The sequence below is a fragment of the Peromyscus eremicus genome, chromosome 5 (genome assembly GCF_949786415.1).
Source record: "Peromyscus eremicus chromosome 5, PerEre_H2_v1, whole genome shotgun sequence".
Taxonomy (NCBI): Eukaryota; Metazoa; Chordata; class Mammalia; order Rodentia; family Cricetidae; genus Peromyscus; species Peromyscus eremicus.
Window position 1 is genome coordinate 96,395,282 of NC_081420.1, and position 6,000 is coordinate 96,401,281.

Here is a 6,000-nt window from a genome sequence, read left to right on the forward strand (position 1 = left end):
CAATTTTCTGTAACTCTCATTCCAGAGAATTTGACACCCTCTCCTGGCATATTTGGACATTGCATGCACATGGTGCCCAGACATACATGAAGACAAAGCACTCATACATGTCAAATAAAAAAAATTCTGAATATTCACTAATAAAATGTTTTAAAAATTAAATATCTATTTAAAGTCTTTGGTCTTGCATTTTGACTGAGTCTTTTTTTTTTTTTTAAAGATTTATTTATTATTATGTATATAGTGTTCTGCCTACATGCATGCTTGCAGGCCAGAAGAGGGCGCCAAATCTCATTTCAGATGGTTGTGAGCCACCATGTGGTTGCTGGGAATTGAACTCAGGACCTCTGGAAGAACAGTCAGTGCTCTTAACCTCTGAGCCATCTCTCCAGCCCTTGACTGAGTCTTTTATCCGGTTGTGAATTTGTACCATCATAGCTTGATCGTTTGAAAAATGATCATCAGCCGGGCGGTGGTGGCGCACACCTTTGATCCCAGCACTTGGGAGGCAGAGCCAGGCGGATCTTTGTGAATTCGAGGCCAGCGTGGTCTACAGAGAGAGATCCAGGAAAGGCACAAAGCTACACAGAGAAACCCTGTCTCGAAAAAACCAAAAAAAAAAAAAAAAAGAAAAAGAAAGAAAGAAAAATGGCTCATCAAATCACATACTTCTATACGTTGGCTTTTTTGTTTGTTTGTTTGTTTTGGTTTTTTTTTGTTTTTTTGTTTTTCAAGACAGGGTTTCTCGGGGTTGGGGATTTAGCTCAGTGGTAGAGCGCCTGCCTAGCAAGCACAAGGCCCTGGATTGGGTCCTCAGCTCCGGGGGAAAAAAACAAAACAAACAAACAAAAAAACACAGGGTTTCTCTGTGTAGTCCCAGCTGTCCTGGAACTCCCTCTGTAGACCGGGCTAGTCTCGAATTCACAGAGATCCGCCTGCCTCTGCTTCCCAAGTGCTGTGATTAAAGGCGTGGGCCACCACCACCCAGCTATGCTGATACATTTTATCACACAGTACCAAATACCATATTAATTCCACCAGTTTTCTCAGTCAACACTGGTTAAGCATGGAGAGACAGGATAGGGTTTTGCCCAAATTCTGTTTAACATGAAAGCTCATTTTATCATTGAGCAACAAATATCATGGGCTGTTTTCCTGGAAGTAACAGTTCCCTTCACTGAGTTTTTAAAAACAAACCACCCAAACCCCAGACTAGCCATTGTTTCCTCACCAGTCATTCTTAAGTCAGAATGGTGTCCCCAGTTAGGGAGAGGGCTCAATGGGTCAAAAGTTCTTACTGTGTAAGCAGGAGGAGGTGAGTTTGAACCCCAGAACCCATGCAGTCCTGGACATTGTCGGGCATATCTGTGATCCCAGTGTTCCCACAGTGAAGTGGGGAGTGGAGAAACAAGAACCCCCAAAACTTCTGGGCTAGCCAGCCTGGTATACAGAGAGACCCTGCCTCAACAAGGTGGGAGCTGAGGCCCGACACCCGAGATTGTCCTCTAACCTCCATATGCTTGCTAGGAGCAAGTACACGCCCACACTTACACACATGAATGCAAACACATGAATGCTCACTGTGGTGGTTTGAATAAACATGGCTCCCAGAGGCTCATATGTTTGAACGCTTGGTCACCAGGCAGTGGGATTCTTTGACAGGATTAGAAGGATTAGGAGGTGTGGCCTTGTTGGAGGAAGTGTGTCACTAGGGGTGAGCTTTGAGGTTTCAAAAGCCCAAGCCAAGCCCAGAGTGAGCCTCTCTCTCTCTCTCTCTCTCTCTCTCTCTCTCTCTCTCTCTCTCTCTCTCTCAGGATGTAGCTCTCAGCTACTGCTCCAGCATCTGCCTGCATGCCAACATGCTTCTTGCCATGACTATAATGGACTAAACCTCTGAAACTGTAAGCAAGAACCCAATTAACTACTTTCTCTTACAATTGTTGTCTTGGTGTCTCTTCACAGAAATAGAACAGTGACTAAGACACTCACATACATAAACACTTGACTGCACATACAGATGTAAATGTACCCACACAAACACATGAATGTACACATACACACACACATATGTGAACACACACACACACACACACACACACACACACACAAACACACAGAATGTGTTCTATAAGAAAAGTAGAGATGCCTGGCAGTGGTGGTGCAAGCCTTCCCTGCCATGATGGACTGTAAGCAAAAAGAAATCTTTCCTTCCATAAGTTGTCTTTGTCCTAAGAATAAGAAAAGTAAGTAATACAGAAACTTGGTACCTAGGAGTGGTTATTGCTGTAATAAATCTGACCATGTGGTCCTTTGGTTTTTGGAAGGAATATGGAAGTTGAAGGCTAGAGCAGCTCTGGAATGCAGTAAGCACAGCTTAGGCCATTCTGATGGGATTTCAGAAGACTAGAATGCCAGAGGAAATGTGTCTAGTGGACTTGGCTCATAAGCTTTCACAGGGAATGAGGACTCCATCAAGAACTGGGCTGATGGTGTTGGGGATTAAGCTCAGTGGTAGAGTGTTTGCCTAGCAAGTGCAAGGCCCTGGGTTCGGTCCTCAGCTGGGGGGGGGGGAACCAGGCTGAAGCCATTTATATTACATTCTGGCAAAGAATTGGGCTGCATTCTGCCCATGTACTGAGAACTTGAGTAAAAATGAATTTTAAAGTAATGGGCTAATTTATTTGGTGGAGGGAATTCAAGGCAGGACAACATTCAGACTGTGATATGGTTACTGCTCACTGCTCTTACTCAGATACACAGTCAGAGACAGAAAGACAGGGAAAAGTGTTTGGTCTGGTAAGGAAGGGGTGTGAGCAAATTTAAAGCCACAAACAAGGAGGGTGAGGACAAAGCATCTGAAATTGATGACATCAGTGCAATTAGAGGAAAGCCTCTTGCTCTGCGCTGGGATAGTAAGTGCCCCAGGGCAAGTCCCACCCACCTAACGCTCCAAGTTGTGAAAATGGAGAGCCTAAATGGAGAATGCTACACAGGGATTCTCTGCTCCACAGTGGCTGCCTAGGAAAGTGTTTTTACTGGGTCAGCCTGGAAGGCACACAGAGGCTGACACAACTGTGTTCCCAGGGGACAAGATACCTCTCAAGCTGGAAACAGAACTTGGCCATGTCTTCTATATGGTACTGGTTTTGAAGATAAGAAAGATGCAAGAATAACGGGGTCATAGAGGCTTGTGGCAAAATTCCAGAAAGCTGCCTAAGCCATTCACTGTGTGGTGGAGTCAGATTCTCCATAGGGAGGCCCTGAAAGACCATCGTAAAGGTCGGACAGTGAAGCCTAACACTGCAGTAGAGGCTCCTGGGTGTTGGAGATGCCAGGACCTTGGGATGTCTGCAGAGAAAATCTACAGGCTCAGGAGTGGAGCCTGTCTAAGACAGAGGGAAGATGTACTTCAGGCAGCAGAGCTAGATGGGCAGAGCTGTCCAAGGCTGTTAAGAGTCCAGATGGCCGGGCGGTGGTGGCGCACGCCTTTAATCCCAGCACTCGGGAGGCAGAGGCAGGTGGATCTCTGTGAGTTCGAGGCCAGCCTGGTATCCAAAGCGAGTTCCAGGAAAGGCTCAAAGCTACACAGAGAAACCCTGTCTCGAAAAACCAAGAAAAAAAAAAAGAGTCCAGCCGGGCGGTGGTGGCGCACGCCTTTAATCCCAGCACTCGGGAGGCAGAGCCAGGCGGATCTCTGTGAGTTCGAGGCCAGCCTGGGCTACCAAGTGAGTTCCAGGAAAAGGCACAAAGCTACACAGAGAAACCCTGTCTCAAAAAACCAAAAAAAAAAAAAAAAAAAAAAAAAAAGAGTCCAGATGGTTCTATCTTGAGTCCCAGATGCCAGATATGGAATTGCAAGGTTTGGTGTTTGTCCTGCTGGGTTGTGATCTTGCCTTAGTAAACATTTCCTTGCTATCGTTCCATCCTTTCATTCTGGACTGGAAAAGTTTATTCCATGCCGTTGTTTATTGGAAGTACGTAGCTTGTTTTATTTGACATGGATTCACAGGAAGAGATTGCCATGACTTCAGAGAAGATCTTGGGGCTTTTGAACAATTTTGGAACTGTTAAGACTTTGGGAACTTTAAAGATGGGCTAAATGAACTTTGCATTATGAGATGAACAGGAGCCTTTAGGGACCATAAAGACTGAAATTAATTATTTAAAAGTGATGTGTGAAATTAATTATTTAAAAGTGATGTGTTTGTGTAACCATCCTTACAGGAATGAAGATATTATAAACAGATACTGTGTTCTTTCTTTCTTTCCTTAGGCTATCAGGCTATTGAGACAATGGACCTCAAGCTGAATAGAGCAAAAGGCTGGGATTTTGGTGCCAACCAGAGGAAGAGCTTGTCTCCCAGCTTGTCATACAACACCGACAACTTGTCAAGAGCCCCTTGAGGAGAGACTGGAATTGAGACAATGATGATGGTGGGACCACACTCAACTAGGAGTGATTAGCTTATTTATACCTCTTACCCTCTACTTAAACTTAAGTTAACCCTCATGTTAGGACCCCAAAGATGGCCTGGAAGTGGGTGAGTCATTGGACCTCCTGGTTCCTCTTCCTAATGTGGTCACATTTCATAAATCTTACTCTGCTTTTTCAGTATCATTTGTTAGCTTACGCGGCCAGTTTGGGAATGGGTGGCTAGGCGATGCCAGAGTTCAGGTGCTGGCCCTAACAACTCCAAGTCACATAACCAGGAAGACAGATTGTGTGTGCGTGCGTGCGTGCGTGTGTGCGTGCGTGCGTGCGTGTGTGTGTGTGTGTGTGTTGGCCACTTTTAACAAATTAACCTCAGATAAATAAGAAAGATCAAAGGCTCCCACACAGCTGCTGGAGTCACTTTACTCCAGGGACTTTTCCTTATCTTCCCATTTCAGGGGGCATTAGTTGCTTTTTACTTCTATTTTGTTTGTTTGTTTTTTGTTTTTTTCAAGACAGGATTTCTCTATGTAGCCCTGGCTGTCCTGGCCAAGCTCTGTAGCCCAGGCTGGCCTCAAACTCACAGAGATCCACCTGCCTCTGCCTCGAGAGTGCCGGAATTAAAGGTGTGTGCCACCACCGCCCGGCTGCTTTTTACTTTTTTTTTTTTTTTTTTAAGATTTATTTATCTATTACGTACACAGAAGAGGGCACCAGATCTCACTACAGATGGTTGTGAGCCACCATGTGGGTGCTGGGAATTGAACTCCGGACCTCAGGAAGAGCAGTCAGTGTTCTTAACCTCTGAGCCATCTCTCCAGCCCTGCTTTTTACTTCTATTGGATAAAGCAGAGATATGAGTATTTGGACTTGTTTTGGATTTAAAAAAAAAAATTGACCCTTAGTGAGTTTCTTCCTAGTCAGCGCACCCCAGGCTTTGCCTTCCTTTTGGTCTGGGACTCTTTCAAGCTAGTTAGGTTCATTTTGAACCATTTTGGTAACTGCTACTTGGTGACTGGCTTTGTCTTGTAGAACCCTGGACTGTTTGAGTTCTGTTGAACCATTTGGGTTATTGTACCATTGTATGACAGGCCTTGTCCATTAGGAAATTTGGGGGGGGGCTCTATTGAGTTAATTTGGGTTCTGTTCAACCACTTGAGACAGAGAAATGAGGGTGTTAAGGAACTCTTCACTGTGACTTGTGTAACCATACAGAAGGTTGTTTTTTTACTATCTTGGTGCCCCCAAGGGGAATTTTTATCAGCTTTTTGCATGATCATGATGTTTGTTTTGGTTTCTCTGTGTAGCCCTGGCTGTCCTGGAACTCACTCTGTAGATCAGGCTGGTCTTGAACTCAAAGATCTGCCTGCCTCTGCCTCTGGAGCGCTGGTATCAAAGGTGTGCGCCACCATGTTCTGCTCCCTCATGATGGTCTTAAGGTATGTGAGTCAAAACTTAATCTGTTTCTAGATTTACTGAAAATCACTGAGGTTTTTTTTTTTTTTTTAAAGATTTATTTATTTATTATGTATACAGTGTTCTGTCTGCACATATCCCTGCAGGCCAGA